Here is a 21875-nt window from a genome sequence, read left to right on the forward strand (position 1 = left end):
ACTAGTTTCTCCATCTAAGCCCCTACCTCTTGTTAGTGGGCAAAGGTCTGAGCCTTTTGCTCAGTTATCAGGGCTTGACTGGCTTCTATGACCCGCTCTTGAGCTGCCACCTGCTTGTGGAGTCCCTTGTTCTCCTCACAGAAGGCCTCATTGTCTCTTTGCGCTACCTGTATGGTCCAGGAACACTGAAACAATTTCTGTTGCAGGAGGTGAGCCTCTTTTTCTGCACATTTAGAGACTCTATGGCTTGCTCTAACTCGAGTTCCATTTGTCTCCTATGTCCCATACATTTGTCACATTCTTCTTTTATACCAGTCACTACCTGAAGGTCTGACTCCCTTCTCTCCAGATTGGTTTTTAAATTGGACATTGCCTGGTATAGGGCCTCTTTCTCCTGATACAGAGCGCCCCGTTGTTCAGCCAGGTCATCCATTTGTTGTGTTATGGTGCCTAAATTCTGGTGCTGTTCATCAAATTCTGATTGAAAGTGGAGTTCTTTCATAATTTATTTATTACTTTCCTCTTCTAATTCTTGTATCTGATTATGTAAACTGCCAATTTGTTCTACGCTGGTGTTATTTTATCTCAATTGTTTCAATTTCAGTTTACTCTCTTCCAAAGAGTCAACCTTTTCTTTAAACTCCACTCTTAATGCATTTAATTGGGCCTCTTGGTCTGAATTATTATTATTCTACTTCAGAATCTTGGCTCTTTTTCAATTTCTCTTCCACTAATTTGAGCTCAGTCTGGATTTGAGTCAAGAGTTCTACCTTCTTCATGTTTTGCTTGCATCACTCCCATATGGAGATACATGTAGGCTGTGATTCTGACCATTTTAATCTGCTCTTCTTTAAGATATGGAGACATCTAGAATTCCCTTAAGGCTTGATGTAACAGGCTACCGTCTTGCCACGCATCCAAGTCCATGGCAGTGACATGTTGCATCATCTCTCCTAGTCAGACCTCCTCCTCTTGGTGCTTCCATTCTCCTCTGACAAATAATGTGTGCAGAAGGTACTCCCTGGCCATATTTATCTCTACTGTGGTCATTTTGGAGAGTGTTGTTTCTTTATTAATTTATTTATGTAAGGGTCACCTGTATTGTGTTGCTTTTTGTCTAGTTTGCGGTTGATTTAGGGTTGATTTAGCTTTAATTTTATACATAGGCCTGGTACTTAAGGTGTATGTTTTGGGGAGGTGCTTTCTACAGTGTAACACAGCTTTCTAGCCACCCAAAGTATCACTACCTTGAAGGTTAGTCTGCTGTGTTAAACTGCCACGGGTGGCAGCACTTACTCAATCCCCGGGACGAGCCCCCAAGCTATTAAGGATTCTTATTGGGCATCACACACCAGACCAGGACTCTTGCCCTTAGGCAAGGAGGAAGCACACAATTAAAATACTTTTTCTTTATTTCCAAGAATTCAGATTCAGCTGGCACCCAACACGTTTCACACCCCCTTTTACAAATACCCCGGGTCACAATGGACCATGAACCAGGCCGCCGGGTGGAAATAAAACATTTGGTGATTTTAAATTCAAAGAAAATCACACAATTTTAACATTGGGCAACAATCACCAATGGGGTGATAATTACAATATACAATGATGAAACACACTTAGTTGACCTTCTACTATAACATATCCAAAGCACAGATGAATGGGAGGAATTTTACTGTTTGGGTAGATAGCACCCGAGTTAAGATTTTCCCCTGCAATGCTCCCTCAAGACATTCATTAAAATCTGACCTTCCCCCACGAAATGAGAGGCAACATCGGCTTTCAAAACCTTTGCATTTGCATAAATAGCACTCAGAATTATTACTTATTTAGTGTGCGGTTAAATGAATCAGGTAAATATGAGTTCTAACAGTTTCAGGGATGTAAGAACACTAGCAACTACAAGGCAAGGCATCAACAAAGGTCATACAGTTCAAAAATTCAACTTTTTAGTAAGAACACAGTGCAGCCAAATCACACGTTGGAAAATTGCTATTTCTTCTTTTTACAGGTTTAAAGCCAAAACGGTATGAAAAACGGGTGAAATAGATACAATCGGAATGCAATTTTTATGCTGGGTGTTAGATGCACATCACAGGGATCATGTGAAAGTGAAAGAGTGACTCTAGCTGAATAACTGGATGAGATTTTCAATGTGAAAGGAAATTTGGTTTTAAAAATAAAAGCAGTTAACAGAGAGAATCTGTTTAAAAAGGAAAGGACACGTTTTACAGAAATGATATTTTAATGACTAGAATAGAGAGACTTTCACAAGACTTAAAACAAGTTATCAGGGCATGGATGGGATTACTTAGAAGGTGGAACCAAACAAGGGATCAAATTGGGGTATACTATGTGTTGCTATGGGATGAAGAGATACTCACAAGCAGCGCTGGAGTTTGGGATTTGGGACAACCAACCGGGTTTCTCGACTCAAAGGATCTGCTCACTGCACCACAGCAGGGCTCTACTAGCAGAAAGCCGCTGGGCATATCTGGTCACAGCACATCGACATGCAGGTAGTAGTGGGCCAAAAAGCTGGTTGGGTCACAGGATCCTCTCAAAAAGGGTACCACAGCTTTTCCCCTTTTCTCCCTGAGAGTTAGTGGGATTTTGTTATGGCTTTTTTCTGGATCAATGGTCCTGCCAGGATAGGGTCAGCTATGCTCTGGCCTGGCAGTGGAATCTGGAATATTTGCAGGATGAATATGAAATGTCTGGATACGCAGTGGCTGGAAAATTCAGAAGACTTTGTCCTTCATCTCTGTGAGCTTCCCCCTTATATAAGGTGGGTGACATCACAGGTTTTACCATGGGGGCAGGCTTTGGCTGGACATGCCTCTAAACAACTGGGTTGGTCAGGGTTTTTTGTTACCACCTTCCTGTCAGCCGGTTGGACTTTAGAGACATGACATCAGTTTTATGGTGTGGGTTTACTGTGCCCAGGCCTTCCCACAGTTAATTTTGCCCAAAAATCAATTTTGACATAAATTGCACATTTTTTTTACAGTTGTGGCAATTTCACAAGTAATACAGACACATTGCATATTCCACACAGAGCATAATACTCCCACTCCCAAGTTTGTAGGACTTTGTTTCATCCTTCTAATAATTCTTTCACCATTCTCAGTGGGAAATATTTTACCTAAACTTCTATAACTTTATACATGTTTACCTATTATTACAAAGCATGTTAGTATTGAATTTCAAAGTGGCACCTTATACAGTTTCCTCAGAATATACGATTTGCTGCCATTTCCGTCCCCAAAATGCTAGTGAAAGCTACCACGTCTTAATTTAATGCCACACAAATTGCATTTAAACTGTAAAATGTTCACATTACTGCATTGTCCGGTTGTAGAAATAACAGTACTAAAGTTCATTAATTAAAATAGTCTTTTGAGTCAGATGGGCTGGCCTTTGTCTTCCAAATATGGTAATTTCTTTCCAGGCCACAACCAAATGTCAGTTTAGTCCGGTGCTGCCCTGGAGTTTGTCATTGAAGCTGTCCAGTTCAATCTGAGGAGTGGGGCAGCTTGAAATTTCACAATGAAGTGTCCTAGAAATCTACTGTACGAGGCCAAAGCCCAGCCACAAAGTCTGACGAATGTGTGAGATGCGTCCTCTTGGTCCATTCATAGTTTGCAAGGGTCTGGACCCTTTGGGGGAAGGCAAATCCTGTTCCTAGAAAACAAACGTCCTTTGAAGCCAGTGCAGGAAACCTGTTCTTCAGCATAGTAAATGCATTTCTTTGATTACTTATTTTTTTAAATTCTTCTGAATCAGAAGCAATTCTGTTGAAATAAAACATCCCATATATGTTCTCAAACAAAAACCCTCCTTACATTTCTAGGCAAGGACAAGGCCTTACTCAACAATTTACTTTTAAACAGACATCAATTTTGCAAACAGCAACCCTTTTTACACGTGGTGAATTCTCCTTTTGCAGCTACTTCGAATGAGGTTTTCTCTTCCATCTGGATTCCAAACATCAATTGCAGCCCTAGTCAATTTCTCATAGACAGCAATCTGTTCAAGGCAAAGGTCCACTAACACTAACATAAGCACAGAAAAATATGGCTTCTGGTTGAAGAGTTCAGGTGTGCTATTTTCTTGCAAAGTAAGGCGTTTTTCTGTACGTCTGGGAGTAAAGTTCTTGGTGATTTCACAGATCCTGCCTGACACAGCCTGTCATTCAATGAAAAATGCCCCTTTTTGTTGGAGCACAATCTGAATATGGCTGGGCCTTGCTGAGTCCCAATGGAGCAGAACTGTGCATGGTTGAACAGATGAAAAAAGAGCATCAGGGCGCCATCATTTTAAATGTAACATATTTCCTTTTTCAATGGGAAGTTTGGTGCTAGCAGCAAAGCAGCACTGCTTTTCAATTATCTTCTTTGGTGCACATAACGAAACACACTGGCAGCCTTTCTCGTTGTGTTCCCTGTTCCTTCCTGCCCAATAGGTCTTTGGCAAGACAGTGCAGTCATCATTTTGTAGCTGCAAAACACAGTTTTGATGCAAGGGAATGGTGCTCTGCAGAGCCAGCACAGCCATTCCTCTGGTAACTGCTGAAGTGCAGATTGGTGATGGAGGGGAATTCTGCTGGGTGGGTAAATGTACCCCATACAGTTGGGTGTGGCTTAGGTCACATGACTTAGATTCACTTGCACCAGTTGACTAACTGCAAATTAAAACATGCTGGAGGGCTTCTGGTAAAGGAACAGGGAAACAGGAAGTTACTGAAAGATTAGCAGTGATTAATATGCAGGTGGGCATTTGGTTACGTGGCCTAGATCCAGTTTCACCAGATGATGAACTTCAGAAGAACAGAGGCTGATGGACTGCTTTAGCATGGAATAACAGGGGCAAAAACTGCAGGCATCACAAGTTTAGCAGGGTTCAAGAGGTATAGAAGCACTAGTGCTGGGTCCCTTCCAATGTAACCACTGCACTTGCAAGAATCTAGATTGAAATTCTTAATTTATTCCAAAGCATTGGTGGGTAAGGTCACAACTCTGTTCCTGCTCTTTGCCCTAATCACAATCAATATCTTAACAAAAATCTTATCTGATGATGTTGGTGGGATAAGGGCCTGAGCTTTCTTACATTGTACTGCATGGCTCTTAAAGAGCTGCTACCAACACTCTGTGAAAAAATTGATACTGCAGAGCCAGGTCAGCATCTCCATTTTAGAATAATACTGGAGCTTCAGTCCTAGTTCTTCTAGCCCTAATTCTGTAGCCCTGTCTACTCGGTAGGATTGCGTTCAATCTGATATATTTCACATGCTGAATATTAACAGGGCAGGCACTATCCTGTGGGTCACTGGTGGACTTGATCCACTGCAAAACACTCACATGGAATCAATGATAAATCTGGGCACAATTTAGAACCATTTCAAGTTTCATCAAAGAGGTACATAATCAGGAAATAAAACCTCATTCAACTCCTGAGAGAGAAGAGCATCATTAAATGTTATGAGTAGTGGCAGAGGATAATAACCAAAATATAATTCTTTGGCCGATTACAATTACATTAACCTTTTGAAATAATGAGCCTCCTCTGTAAATATTAAGGTGGTAATTCATAGAATTTCACGCACAAGTGGCGCACACGGCTGGCGCACAGTGTGCGCGTGCGAATGGCTGCGCCAGCCACGTGCACTAAAATCGATTTCCGTGCACAGCGTATTCATGGATGTTAGCCTCCAAAACCAGCCGTGGCGCAGAGTGGCGCAGCGACCCTGCAGCAGCGCCAGTTACGCCCCCAAGAACGCCCTCGCGCAAGGAAAAGCCATCAAAATCCCCAATCCAGCGCGAAGGGCTGCGCTAATCCTGGACCAGTTTACAGGGCTGCCAAACAGCAAACGGCAAGCGGCGAACATGTATTACTGGGGTTCGCATGAAGTTTCAGTCGCGATAGGCCCTGTGCAAGAGGGGTACGTGTATAACTGGGGTTCTCGTGAAGTCTCACACGCGATTGGATCCGGGTATGTGTATTTCGAGGATGCGTGGGAAGTTACACACGCGAAAGGGCCTGTGCGAGTGGGGTATGTGTATAACTGAGGTTTGCGGGAAGTTTCACATGCGATTTGAGCAGGGTACGTGTATTACGGGGGTTTGCGGGAAGTTTCACACGCGAAAGGGCCTGTGCGAGTGGGGTACATGTATAACTGGGGTTTGTGGGAAGATTCACATGCGATTGGAGCAGGGTGCGTGTATTACGGGGGTTCGTGGGAGGTTTCACACGCGAAAGGGCCTGTGCGAGAGGGGTACTTGTATAACTGGGGTTTGCGGGAAGTTTCACACGCGATTGGAGCAGAGTACGTGTATTACAGGGGTTCACGGGAAGTCTTACACGTGATTGGATCCGGGTACGTGTATTTCGGGGGTGCGCAGGAAGTTTCACACGCGAAAGGGCCTGTGCAAGTGGGGTACGTGTATAACTGCGGTTCGCGGGAAGTTTCACACGCGATTGGAGCAGGGTACGTGTATTACGGGGGTTCGCGAGAAGTTTCACATGTGAAAGGGCCTGTGAGAGTGGGGTACGTGCATAACTGGGGTTCGCAGGAAGTTTCACACATGATTGGAGCAGGGTAAATGTATTACAGGGGTTCGCGGGAAGTCTCACACGCGATTGGATCTGGGTACGTGTATTACGGGGGTTCGCGGGAAGTTTCACACGCGATTGGAGCAGGGTACGTGTATTACGGGGGTTCGCGGGAAGTCTCACACGCGATTGGATCCGGGTACGTGTATTTCAGGGGTGAGCGGGAAGTTTCACACATGAAAGGGCCTGTGCGAGTGGGGTACGTGTATAACTGGGGTTCGCGGGAAGTTTCACGCGCGATTGGAGTTGGGTACGTGTATCACGGGGGTTCACGGGAAGTCTCACACGTGATTGGATCTGGGTACGTGTATTCCTGGGGTGCGTGGGAAGTTTCACGCGCGATTTTGAGAGTGGTGTACTGAATTTCGGGGGTGCGCGGGGAGTCCTACACGTGAATTGGCAGTGTGGGTCCTCCCAGGTGTTCCCTCTACACCCTCCACGGCCCCTGCAGGCAGCCCACACCACAGGGGACTACCCTGCACCCCTGATCATGTCCCGCAGGCAGTCCATCTACCATGGGCCTGCCCCCCAGCCAAGCCACATGTCAGCTTGCACTACTGATCACCCACTCATGTCCCCCTGCACCCGCACACCCCAGCAGTCAGAGGCACCTGCCAGCAGGCCCCCACTCATGTCCCTTTGCACCCCCACCCCCCAGCAGTCAGGGGCACCTGCCAGCAGGCCCCCACTCATGTCCCCCTGCACCCACGCCCCCAGCAGTCAGGGGCACCTGCCAGCAGGCCCCACTCATGTCCCCCTGCACCCCCACCCCCCAGCAGTCAAGGGCACCTGCCAGCAGGCCCCCACTCATGTCCCACTCATGTCCCTTTGCACCCCCACCCCCCTGCAGTCAGGGGCACCTGCCAGAACACCCCCACTCATGTGTCACTCATGTCCCCCTGCATCCCCACCCCCCAGCAGTCAGGGGCACTTGCCAGCAGGCCACCCCTCATGTCCCCCTGCACCCCCACCCCCCAGCAGTCAGGGGCATCTGTCAGTAGGCCCCCACTCATGTCTCTTTGCACCCCCACCCCCAACAGTCAGGGGCACCTGCCAGCAGGCGCCCACTCATGTCCCGCTGCACCCCTACCCCCCAGCAGTCAGGGGCACCTGCCAGCATGCCCCCAGTCATGTCCCTTTGCACCCCCACCCCCCAGCAGTCAGGGGCACCTTCCAGCAGGCCCCCACTCATGTCCCCTGCACCCCCTCCCTCAGCAGTCAGGGGCACCTGTCAGCAGACCCCCACTCATGTCCCCCTGCACCCCCAACCCCCAGCAGTCAGGGGCACCTGCCAGCAAACCCCCACTCATGTCCCTTTGCACCCCCACCCCCAGCAGTCAGGGGCACCTGCCACCAGGCCCCCACTCATGTCCCCCTGAACCCCTACCCCCTAGCAGTCAGGGGCACCTGCCAGCAGGCCCCCACTCATGTCCTCCTGCACCCCCACCCCCCAGCAGTCAGGGGCACCTGCCAGCAGGCCCCCACTCATGCCCCTTTGCACCCCCACCCCCCAGCAGTGAGGGGCACCTGCCAGCAGGCACCCACTCATGTTCCCCTGCACCCCTACCCCCAAGCAGTGCAGGGCACCTGCCAGCAGGCCCCCACTCATGTCCCCCTGCACCCCACGCCCAGCAGTGCAGGGCACCTGCCAGCAGGCCCCCACTCATGTCCCACTGAAGTCCTCCTGCACCCCCACCCCTCAGCAGTACAGGGCACCTGCCAGCAGGCCCCCACTCATGTCCCCCTGCACCCCACCCCCCAGCAGTGCAGGGCACCTGCCAGCAGGCCCTCACTCATGTCCCCCTGCACCCGCACCCCCCAGCAGTGCAGGGCACCTTCCAGCAGGCCCCCACTCATGTCCCACTCATGTACTCCTGCCCCCAGGTCATGACGATCCTCAATCATGGCCCTTATGGCCAGGCTCCCCAGCCCAAAGACCAAACCAAGTATTGCATCCACCCACATAGAAAAGGCAATTACATGATACAACCCCAATGGCAAGTATATAAATGAACACATGTCCATCACACACACACAATGGGTGCAAGTGAATGTGAAAACCCATATCATGACATGCATGAAACCAATGAGATAATACCACACATCAAAGTATGTAGAAAACAATGTATTAAACAAAACATGAATGTAATTAAAATCCAACACACAACAATGGGAATAATAAAAGAAAAGCTGCATGTCCGTGAAAGAATAAAAAACAAGAAATCATAATCCAAAGAAATCCAAAAGAAATGGTGTCCAGAGTCACAGTCCAACAAAACAAATCCAAGGGAAAAAAGAAAGTGAAAACCATTGCTCCATGGTGAAAATAAAAAAGAAGAGAATAATCCAATGGTGAACTATGTACAGATGAACAATCCAGGGTCCATGAGCCCAACTGATGAAAAGAAAGCTATCAAAAATACTACCTAATAAAAACTATATACAAAAACGTGGTGCATTGTCCAAGCACAACCAAAATAAAGACAAAACGAAAGGAAACCTAACACTATCTAATTATATACAATGGCGGCGGGCAAGTCCAGCGGCTCACTCTGTGGTGTCCCAGGCCAGGGCATCATCGAACTCCATGTTTATTTGCCAGAGGCGGGCCTCTGTCCTGGCCTCGAGGTCTCCACAAGGAGGCACTCATGGCCTGTTCCAACTCCCTGCGAGTTGCCTCGAGGCACTCTGCCCGCCTCAAAGCCTGACGCATGGAGAACTCCGCCCTGACCATGGTGAGCCGTGCCTCTTCCGCCCGCCGCCGCTCCGCACCTATCTGCTGGCCCAACCGGTGCCACACGGAAGACACTCCCATTCCTGGGTCCTCCTGCCCTCTGGCTGATGGCTGCCCCTCCGATGTTGATGGCTTCGAGCCATCATTGCTCCCACCTAGAGCCTGCTCCTGCTGCTACTGTCCATGTGCCGTGTCTGATGGTGCCTGCACAGCCTCCATCAGCTGGTCTCCAGTTGTGGTGTCCACCCCTGCTGGGCCGCCGACTCCCGACTGTGGCAGGGATGTGAGCTCCACCAAGCTGGCTGTGTTGGTCGGGCCAGGTCCGCAGGGGCCCTGGTGGAATCTGGGCCGGAAGACAGTGTGGAGAACGAATAGCGCATAGTCTCCACAATAGGGGTGTCACGGTATTAGTTTTATGACAGTACGATGACCTTCTTGCCAAATGACGGTATATCATGGTTATCGCGGTATAGCAGGATGAGTTAACTAATCTTAACAAATATTTTGTTAAAAAGGTCATAAATTGTCAGATTTATCATCACAAACAAAACCAGGCACCCAGGGCCAGAATTGGGCTTTTCAACATACATGTGGTTTATGGAATGGCATTAAAAACTGCTCCAACTGAAACTACTTGTACCAAAAAAACTTTTTTTTTACATTGCCTTTTTGCATTTGAAGTTCTTTAACTTACCATTAAGTCAATGCGTTTTAGTTGACTTATGAATACACAGGCAGGATTTTCCTGCTGTAGCAAGGTAGCATTTTGAAACTTGTCTCTGCACATATTTAGCTGATCCTCCAGGAATCTAAGACGGCTGCAGAATTGGTCTTTTATGGCGGTCACTCGTTGATCGCCTTGAATGAAAGAGTGACTAGTGGAAGTGTTGTAATGCATATTTTGAGCAATGAGCTCGCTGCTCAGTCACAGGTCATCGCTTTGAAAATTGGCCTCGACTTGCATTTATTTGGAACCACATGGCATGGGCATCATGACTCCTCACTGCGCAAAAAGTTTGTTTTGACAACTCTTTATTCCATTAAAGGGAGAAAAGTCACTCATGTGCGGTCTGAAAGCCCATGTCATTGTGTTTCTTTTGTCAAAATGTCAGAGCCAACACAGACACACCGAAAGGTTGCATAGTGATCTAATCGCTATAGCTTCTTTAACATCTGCCTGGTGTATTATGAAGGTCTGATGTCGGAGTCTGACCATGTAATCCTAAAGGCACAGCGTTCAGTGGGCGCTGTTGATTTCTTTCTTGATTCTTGCAATACATGTTCATTTACCTTCTTAAAGATGGTGTCAAGGTCTGAGTGCATTAGGACCCCTGTAATGCGAGTTCAGAGGGAGGAATGCTTTCATGGGTGAATTGACCTAAGAAATATTTCACCCCTATTGCTCTGGATACTTCAAATTGAATGTAGAATCTGTCCTGCCTGCTTGAGTCCAGTTCCATATGCAGAAGGCAGGTAGGTGAAGGATCAAGCGAAGCAACAACTCTAGTGCCAATGTGCCAATCTACACAGAGGACAGTGGGGGGTGGAGGGGCAGTTTATTTACTAGCAGAAAGCACTGATTGGCCCAGTGTTCACACAGTCTACAGCAGGGTCGAACTGGGGAATAAAATTGTCTCGGTCACCAACATAAAAGTGGCCCACGGTTGCAAATGGGAAATCATTCCTTTTGAAGCACTGTTTGAATAGTACCCAAGGGGGAGGTTTTTGATAAAATGTGATGCAAATTGTACATTTAAAAGAATATTTATTCAGCAACAGTGGTCAAAACTATTAGCCGCATAGTGAAGTCACTCATCAAACTGGCCCACTTTGGCCAAAAAAGTGGCCCACTTCGACCCAAAAAACTGGCCCACACAAGCATTTCACATTTTTGGTTCAGCCATGGGCCTATTGCCGTAAGGTCCAGTCCTTGCCTGGTCTAGACAGCTAACGTTGTTTGTGGAAATGCATCAGAAGCGCATCCAGTTCATGAATTATGGGATGTGTAGTTCCCCATCTTTCATTTTGGTGAGAAAATCACAAATCCCAGAATTCTAAGCTAAAACAGAACTGGATAGCTATGCGATCCATGACCATGAGAAACTTAAATTCCTTGAATCTAAACCTTGGGGAGAGTAATTCGATATGCATGACTTCACTGGCTGTCCTTTTTATTTTTACAATTTGCACAGCCAGAGCAAAAGCTGTTCCAATGTGTGTTTACTCAGTGCAGTAGGACCCTAACTTACTGAACTAATGGCACATGTTGCCGGTCAAGGCTGAATCGATACATTTCTGCTCCTGCTGGCTGAGTGGTTGCTAAGCAAAGTGCTCCTGTTTCGACTGTTTTGCAAGTCACTGAACGTTTTATTACATTTGTTTACATATGAACAAAAGGAAAAATAAAATGCTCACTTTCAGTTCAGGCCCTCAGCTCACCCTCGTGATGTCCCTGTGGTCGTGCTAATTGCAAATTTAAAATTGGGACAATCTCCATAGAAGATCTGACCTGTAGTGCGGAGCAGCACGACTGTGTGAAAACGTTTAAAATCTGTAAACTGCCTTTCAAATAAACAATGCCTGAAACAAAATAACTTTGTTCTAGTTTGCCCATGAAATCCAGGTCTGGTGGAGTCTATGAACTGTAGTCTCCGGTATGCTAATAGAGCAAGTCATTCAGCTCATTGTTACCAGCTTTGCATGGGGAACACAAAGGTCGAGGCACTGGGCAGCTTTCAACAAAACTTGTGCAAAGTCGGCTGATCTTTGACCCGACTCTACTGATCACAGAGAAAGAGCGGTCACAGCAGCAAAGCTGCATTTACTAATGTGGCCTCACTTTCCCTATGCTCTTGTCTGCCAAACAAGGCCCCCTTGGCAGATGGCACATCCAACAGTGCAAGTCCAAGACTGCGCAGCACTTGTTTGCTGCAGCCTTTCCAAATCAGATTGAAAAGCTACCCTTAACGGTATAAACGGTATTACGGTATAAACAACGTGACCGTTATTATTGTTCAATTAAGTTGTTCATGGTATCTTTAACGGTATACCGTTATACCGTTACATCCCTACTCCACAGAGGAGGAGAGGTCCGCCAGAGTGCGCGACACATGTAGGATCCCCCCAACCAGGGCCCCTCCCAGCAGTGCCACGTCATGACGCTGCTCTCCGTGATGGCGTGCGTTCTCCGGTCAGGAAGAACGCACATCATCACGAATGACACACGTGCGCAACGCGACACCAACTAGGGCGGAGCCCATACGTTCGCGGGACCCCTCATCCGCAGGTAGTGGAGAGGCAGATGACATGGCACTCTCCCCTACCTGCGGACGGGCTTGGGACGGGGCCTCCCTGCTGGTGCATGGTGGTGCAGTCACATGGTCAGGGACAGCGACATGCACAGGCCCCTCCTCGGTGACCTGTGCTGCCTCCTGACCCTGGACTGCACCACTTGCACCAATGGTACTACCCCCACCAGGCCCCATGTGCGGCTCAGTAGCGGGCTCCTCCTCCTCTGTGGAGACCACCAACCTGGATGTCTCCACACCATCTTCCACCATTGGAAGCCCCTGTGGGGGCTCACCCGGTCCTTCCGCCACAGTCATTGTGGCAGACGCAGCACCAGCCCCCTCGCTCCCAGATGATGGTAATTCCTGGGAGGGTGGCTGGGCCTTGTGTCGCCGCCCAGTGGAGGCATCCCCGCCGCTTGGCTCCACAGCGCCGTCTCCGCCCTCTTCCTCACTTGACGCTGCGTAGAGGGAGACATAGAACACAAGCATCAGGGTACAGTACAAAATACCCTAGACAGCAAGCAATAACACATAGGTGGCACTGTCAAATGTCACTTCCATCCTGTCATTCCACAACACATGGGTGAATGCACACAACACACATGCAGAAACAGTCCCGGTGCCTGCAATCAACATCAACATCCATGTAGAAGGGCCCCTGTAAACCAAGATGTTGCCTTCAAAGTCACATGCATCCAGGGTGTTTCAAAGTCACACACACACTTCTCACGCACACACACACACACACATGTGCACCATACATGTAAATGACATCAGCACCCATTCCTCACCCCCCCTCCATGTCCAGGAACAGAGACAGCCATGCTGTCATGTGTGCATTCCGCTTAGAGCTCCCCATGTTGCATTAAAACACATGCACCAACCATGTGGTTCAGACATAACTGGTCTCACATGCATGACCATGATGTCCCTGCACACACACATCCATACATGGCCTATGTCACACATACAGGCAAGCATCAGACTACCAGCACACTGCAACATGCCCTGTCTCACACAGCAATGCTTGGCCACTTACCGCTCAACTCCAGACGGGTCTGCCTCCGAAGGATCTGGGCTTGGAGCGCTGGGCCTACGCGTTCCAGGACCCTCATTTGGATGTTACTCATGCATGCCGGCCCCCCTCTGTGAGGCGCCGGGCCCTGTGGAGGGTCCTGGACCTGAAGTCCTCCCAGCGCTTCTTGACGTGCTTGATGTTGCGGGTTGCCACCCCCTCCGCGTTGGTGGCAACCACGACGTCGTCCCAGATCCTCTCCCGTCCTTCCTTGTTGGCGTGTGATGTTCCGAAGAGGGCATCATAATGCCCCAGGACAAGCTTCACCAGGACACCAACTTCGGTGGCAGTGAAGCTGGTGGCCCTCTGCCTCTCTGGCTGCGGGTTGCCAGTGGTGCCAGATGGAGATGTGCCCGACATGGCAACCCCAGAGGCAGGAGTGGGTGGGCAACTGGGTCCTGGGGATGGGCTGTGGAGCGATGGTATCCCAGTCGGGAGTCTTCTGTTCCAGCAACTGGACCCCTGCAGATGGCTGATGTGCAGCCACCAAATAGCAGGGCACGTGGGAAGCAGACAGTCAGGCAGCAGCAGATGGCAGGTGGGAGCATGCTTGGGGCTCTGGGAGGCAGGAAAATGGCCTTCAGTGCAGGAGCGTGGTCTTCCATGCCATGTGTGTACGCGTGGCCAGCTTGATACGGAGTGATTTGGCACGTGAATAAATTGCACATCAGCGTGTAATTCGAGGAAAGGCCCTTAGTGCATAAGCGCGTCAGCACACATACGGAATTTCATTGGACCAAAGGCCCTTAGTGCGTAAGCTCGTCTGTGATGTATCGCACACAGGCGTTGCCCTTTCGCGTGTAAGACTTCACACGAACCCCAAGAATACATTTACCCCACTCGCACAGGGCCCTTTCGCATGTAAAACTTCACACGAACCCCAGGAATACAAGTACCCCACTCGCACAGGGCCCTTTCGCATGTAAAACTTCACGCGAACCCCAGGAATACACGTACCCCACTCGCACATGGTCCTTTCGCTTGTAAAACTTCATGCGAACCCCAGGAATACACGTACCCTACTCGCACAGGGCCCTTTCGCGTGTAAAACTTCACGCGAACCCCAGGAATATTGGCCCTGTGTGAGTGGGGTACATGTATCTCTCGGGTGCGTGGGAAGTTTCACACACGATTTTGCTGTCAGAGTGGTGTACTGAATTTTGGGGGTGCTCGGGGAGTCCTACACGTGAATTAGCAGTGTGGGCCCTCCCAGGTGTTCCCTCTACACCCCCCACGGCCCCTGCAGGCAGCCCACACCACAGGGGACTACCCTGCACCCCTGGTCATGTCCCGCAGGCAGCCCATCTACCATGGGCATGCCTCCCAGCCAAGCCACATGTCAGCTTGTACTACTGATCACCCACTCATGTCCCTTTGCACCCCCACCCCCCATCAGTCAGGGGCACCTGCCAGCTGGCCCCCACTCATGTCCCCCTGCACCCCCACCCCCCTGCAGTCAGGGGCACCTGCCAGAACACCCCCACTCTTGTGTCACTCATGTCCCCCTGCAACCCCACCCCCCAGCAGTCAGGGGCACCTGCCAGCAGGCCCCCACTCATGTCCCACTCATGTCCCCCCTACACGAAATAAAGATGCACAGTCATGGCCCACTTCTACACCAAAAAATACCACATCACGCCACCCCATTCTTGAGACAGAATGATTTCCCAATCCACCCCACACTGACATGCCTATCTCAAGACACAAACCAAAACTCAACTATGTACATCAACACATGTCCATCACACACATACACTGGTTGGCATTGCTTGTGTAAAACCACAATTTCACATGCATCAAACCAATGAGCAAATCCCATGCATGGAACTAAAATATGAAAATGTATTATGTACGTAAATAAATAAATGAAATGAAAGCATACCAAAATATCAAACATGAAATGAAAAGCATGTGAAAAAGACGAGTGAATAAAAATGATAAGCAATGCAAAAAAATTTAAAAGAAAAACAATCCAAACTCTCCCTCCACCAACGCGAATCCAAAAAAAAGGTAAACAAAAGATATCCATTGTTTCATTTGCATAATGATAAATAAAAATGCAAAATCAATCCATAGTCCAACTATTTACAATACATTGTCCTGAAAAAAAACAAACATAACTCTATGTCCATAATGAAAAAGAATCCAAATGAATCCATGATGTAACTATATACAATCCATTGTCCAAAATAAAAATCCATTAATCCATGTGCAAAAATCCCCCAAAAAAATCAATCCATTGTCCAACGATGTAAAGGGTCCATGAGCCCAACTAAACAAATGAAACCTACCTAAGAAACTACCTAAAAATATAACTATATACAAATGTGTGTGGCATTGTCCATTGCTCACAAATAAAAGGAAAACGAAAAAGGAAACCTACCTCTAAAAACTATTTACAATGGCAGCGGGCTAGTCCGACGGCTCACTTTTGGATGTCCCGGGCCAGGGCATCATCGAACTCCTGCTCAATGTACTGGAGGCAGTCCTCTTCCATGGCCCCGAGGGTTCGCAGGGACAACGACATGTTCTCCTCCAACTCCCTGCGAATTGCCTCGAGGCACTCGGCCCACCTCAGGGCCCTCCGCATGGAGTTCTCCACCTTGACCATCGTGAGCTGTGCCTCTTCTGCCCGCTGCCGTTCCGCATCTATAGCATGACCTAACCGCTGGCACACGGAAGACACTTCCAGTCCTGGGTCCTACTGCCCTCGGGCCGATACCTGCCCCTCCGATGACAAAGGCCCCAAGCCATCATGGCTCCCACCTTGTTGCTGCTGCTGCTGTGCCTCTGCCTTTGCCCTGGCTCTTGCTGCCTGCACATCCTCCTCCGGCTGGGTTGTAGTTGTTGATGTGGCCACCCCTTCTGGACGTCCGACTCCCAACTGTGGCAGGAATGTGTCCTCCACCAGCCTGGCCGCAGGGTCAGAGGCAGCTCCACAGGGTACCGAGGTGATACATGTGTGGGAAGATGGCATGGAGTACAACTGGCGCATAGGGGGTTCAGTTGAGGAGGGGGTCGGAACAAGGTCCAGCAAACGGAGGAATACGGCCCTGGTGAGATGTCCCAGTACGTCAACGCGGTCAATGAACCATTCGAGATGAGGTGCGGTCTCCTCATGAAAAGACTGCAGGTCACCTCGCATGGCCCGTTGACTCAACGCCACCCCACCCAGGACAGGCTCAACCCGGTCCCGGATAGCCACGTCCGCAGGGAGAGGAAGGCCAGTTGTTGTAAGCGGATCCCCTCCCTGAAAACGGGTCTGGACGTAGGCATCCCTGCTGGTGCGGGATGATGCAGCCACAGGATTGGGGACAGGATTACACACAGGCACCTCCGCGGTGGCCTGTGCTGCCTCCTGTCCCTGCCCCTGCACTGCCCCACTAGCACCAGTGGAATCCCCACCTCCAGACCCCATGTCTGTCCCTTGCACGGCCTCCTCAACCACCAAACCCCCACCAACCTGGATGACTCCGTGCCATCTTCCTCCGTGTAGGACCCTGTGGGGTCTCAGCTGTACCTTCTATTGCTGAGGAGTCAAACTCCGACCTCTGCCTCTTGGACCTTCCCTCGGCAGCTGCGGCCTGGGACGCAGCACCAGACTCCTCACTCCCCGACAAGATGACAACCTGGGAGGGGAGCCGGGCCTTGCGTCTCCGGCTGGCGGGATGATCCCAGCCGCTTTGCTCCACAGCACCCTCTCCGCCCTCTTCTTCAGTTGACGCTGCAGACAGGGAGAGATAAAACACAGACATCAGGGCACTGTACAAAGGACTGATACACACATTACAGTTGCACATGAGTGGCATTGTTTAACTACAGACACGGCATCACAATCCACGACACACATGTCATTTTAACTCACACACATGAACATTTCAACAGCAATATTGCACCAGGCAGCACCATCCATACACATACAACAGCATGAACAGCCAAAGATGAGCCTGACATCACATGAAACACAAGGAGTGCACTAGACATGCACACACGCCACCACACTTACATTCATGTCTACATCTCCTCCAACTGTTGCAGTGATGAGATCGCCATACATATCACATCTGCCATTCATCCTTCTACATATCAGTGTCACGTACATCCATGTTGCATCACAGTTGCACACTTGTCAGATACACATACATGCACATGTACACAGTGCAGATACATGCATTATGAACCACCATCCATGCCACAACCATGCCAATGTACATACACAGAAATTCAAACATGTGTGCTCCGACACTTGCATTTGCCCAGCATGCTTACCAACACATACACCATCAATGTGTCTCAAAACTGAGAGGATTCACATGTGGCAGCCTCACGCCCATGTTCATACACATCCCTACATGGCCCTACATAAACACATGTGCAACCTGCACACTACTGGCAGACCACGACACGCACAGCGTACTATCAACATGCATGTATCTTACCGCTCAACTTCAGACGGGTCTGCCTCTCAAGGATCTGGACGTAGAGCGCTGGGCATATGCATTCCAGGACCCTCATTTGATGGTTCGACAGCTGGCCCCGGCGCCCCTTGGCATCTGCTGCCTTAGCGAGGCGGCGGGCCTTGTTGAGGGCCCTGGACCTGAAGTCCTCCCAGTGCTCTTGACATGATGTAAGTCGCGGACTGCCAACCCCTCCGCGTTGATGGCAGTCACAATGTCCATCCAGATCCTGGTCCGTCCTTCATTGTCGGCGCGCAAACTTCCAAAGAGGGCATCATACTGCCCCAGGACTTGCTCCACCAGGTCACCAACTTCGGTGGCATTGAAGCTGGTGGCAATCTGCCTCTCTGGCTGGGGGTTGCCAGTGCTGCCAGATGATGTTGTGCTGGACATGGCAACCCCAGAGGCAGGAGTGGGTGGGCAACTGGGTCCTGCGGCTGGGCTGTGGAGCGATGGAATCCCAGTCGGGAGTCTTCAGTTCCAGCAGAGGTGGTCACAGCAACTACACCCCTGGCTGAAGTGCAGGCAGCAAATGGCAGGGCACGTGGGCAGCAGGCAGTCAGGCAGCAGCAGATGGCAGGTGGAAGCATGCTTGGGGATCTGGGGGGCAGTAATTCGGCCTTCTGGGCAGGAGCGTGATCTGCTGTGTGTTTTCGCGTGGCCAGCTTGATACGGAGTGATTTGGCACGTGGAAAAATTGCACTTCAGCGTGTAATTCGAGGAAAGGGCCTTAGCGCGTAAGTGCATCAGCACACTCATGCGATTTCATTGGACCAAAGGCTCTTAGAGCGTAAGCGCTTAAGTTACATTACGCGCGCAGCCGTTTCCCTCATAGCACGTGATGACAGAGCACACGTGGAAAAACTGCACGTCCAAGTGTCATTGCGTGTAATTGGAGGAAAGGGGCCGCGTACACGCGTATCTGACGTGTACGTGTGGGCCGGTTTAAAAGCTATGTGTAGGACGCCATTTCCTTGTACATGCTTTTCTTGGAGAGCAAGTGGGTGAAATCTGAACTTCTTGTCGGTTCTCACGTGATTGCGTCACAGCGTTTCTAGTTCGTACTCCCTGTTACCTCTGACAGCTCTTTTCTGATTTTTTGTTGGGCCTGTTTCCTCAAACAGAGTTCACTTCTCCTTTTGTCCTGTCTCCTCAGACAGCGTACAATTCTTCTTTTGGCAGGGGTGTTGCCAACGCGCACAAGCGCGTATTTTTCACGTTCTTTTTCCAGGCAGACGGAGAGTTCCGCACGTACTTAGCAACTGTGCTTGCCCCGCGTGTCACGTACCCCTTCAGAGTTCATTGTAGGCTGCGTGTATTATGCATACGCTTCTTTTTGTGTTTCTGGGTGCCACAACGTAGTGCGGGTTCATTGTTTCACGCATGTGGTCTACGAGGGGTTGCGTGCACGTTAATTTTTGATTTTGTGCTGCCTGTGCATTGCGTGACCTGTCACCTCCCCCAGTGGTCACAGACAGCCTTGTTAGAGCACTAGGGTACGAATTCCATCTATATCCTACCCCTTTGACCCCCAATTGCCCAGGACAATAGTTTACTGCAACTCCCATAGGCACAACAACATCAGTGCCATGGTTGGGAGGCGACCAAGCGGTAAGCAAGGCAAAGGTGGCCGACCTTCAAAAGGTGGGCGTGGTGGGCACGTTAGGGGACGTGGCCGGGATTTGCGGGGTGCCCCTATACCCCCATATGTGGAGGAACAATCAGGTACACCCTTGCCCACCCCATGGTTGAGGGAAACGTAGCTGACACCATCCCAGCTCAGCCCCTGTTGGACCAGGCCATTGTGGCACCTGACCTGGCACAGGATGACTCCCAGGCTGACTTCCAGGTCAGCAAGTCTAGGCCACGTGTGGCGGTACAAGTTGTTGTCACCAAGCCACGTGGATCTGGGGCAGCTATGTCATCTGCTGCCCCAAGTATGTAGGGTGGGGAGGCTGCAGGGGCAACTGCAGCTCCATCCGCCCCAGCTCTGACTCTCCCAGCCAGGACAGTGTCAGTCCAGGTCCATCAAACTGACGTACCCCTGCCAACATTACCCTGCAACCAATGCTTGCATCAAGACCTATGGTCATTGTGCATTCCCACACTCCTACTACCCAGTCCACTGATGATTCTGCCCCTACTGACCAGAGCGGTGTAAGCCACTCTGGCTCCGCTCCACCTTTAAAGAAGAGGAAGAAGGGTGCTCTGGCACGACAGGCTGAGACCCCAGACACGGCTACACACTCCGGCACGTCAAGGAAGCCTTGCTTTAATGACGCAGAACTTGATGCACTTGTGTCCTTTGTGTCGGCACATAGCCGCGAAATGTTGGTGACTGCAGGGTGCAAGACCACACCTGGTCAACGTAGGGCACACTGGCAGACCATCGCCGACTGCATAAGTGCCCTTGAATTTGTGAGGCGCACAGCTGATGATTGCTACAAGTGGTGGAATGACCTGAAACGCAGAGCAAAGAACAAGCTGGCCTCAAATCATGCCGCTACTCTGGTGACTGGCGGAGGGTCTCCACAAGAGGACAACAAACTCACTGAACATGAGTCCTTTGCTGGGGCCTTCATCACACAGGAACATATCCAAGGTGTGGGAGAACTACCTGATTATAATGCATTGTCCGGTGAGTGCCCATGCATGTGCGTGTAATGCATGTGTATGTTGTTTGTGTGACGTGTTCTGATTGAGTGCCAGGTGAGGGTGTGTGTGCCTGAGTGGTATGGGTCACCCATGTGCTTCATCCAAAACATTCAGCGGCATTGGATTTGGGTGTGACAGTATCGCTTCTGCCCACAGTAGTAATTTAGCGCAGTATTACGGCAGTTGCCCTTGAAGTGGCATCTTGCAACAACATTGTTTGTATTTTTCAGTGTTCGTTCAGGCTGATTGTTTCAATTCTCCCACTTTTGCTACACATTCCTCAGCCCTATTGTCACATTTGTGACATGCTTCTGTCATTGATGAACCCCACATTGGCCCACATGTGTTACCTTGTTAGGTGAATGATTTGACCATTCAGGCTGATTGAGTATTAGCCTGATCACATACATTTTTGGGGCTTGTTTGAATGTGGAACATGATAGTTGTTTCCTGTCACGTTGAAGTGCACAACCATTGATGTGTACATCGGCCTGCAATCACTGTATTTTTGTACACTGGATGTGTTGCAGTGTGTGGCACATGCGTATTCTGTCACACTATGTAGCATTTTTCATCTCATCATGTCCATCTCACATGGATGGCTGGCAGTACTCATTCACTGACATATGGATGTACTTGTGGAATTTACCATGGCTATGGTACATGCCATCTGTGTGATGGCATGTGTCATGTATGTGTATTGGACATGGCACTCACAGGCCAATGTGTGATGGCAGTGCTACCCAGCATGCAGCAAATGTGTTGCACTTCCATCTTGGTGTCATCAGTGTCTGCCTTTTGCCTCCCCTTCCAACTCAGTGACAGTGCATGTATGGGAGGGCCTATTTGTGTGCTATGGTGCCAATGCTTGTTTCCATTTTTTGTCTTTCATGTTTTTGCAGGGGATGACGCACTTGATGCTGATGAGGTTGAGGAGATGATGCAGACCCAGGAGGAATCTCAGGCACGACCGGGCACCAGTGGGGGACATGGTGTGGTGGTGGTTGAGAACCCAATCTTGCTGCAGACCATTCTGTCCAGGGGTGTCTCTG

The sequence above is a fragment of the Ambystoma mexicanum genome, chromosome 4p (assembly GCF_040938575.1).
Source record: "Ambystoma mexicanum isolate Mex_15411 chromosome 4p, UKY_AmexF1_1, whole genome shotgun sequence".
In the NCBI taxonomy this organism is placed as follows: Eukaryota; Metazoa; Chordata; class Amphibia; order Caudata; family Ambystomatidae; genus Ambystoma; species Ambystoma mexicanum.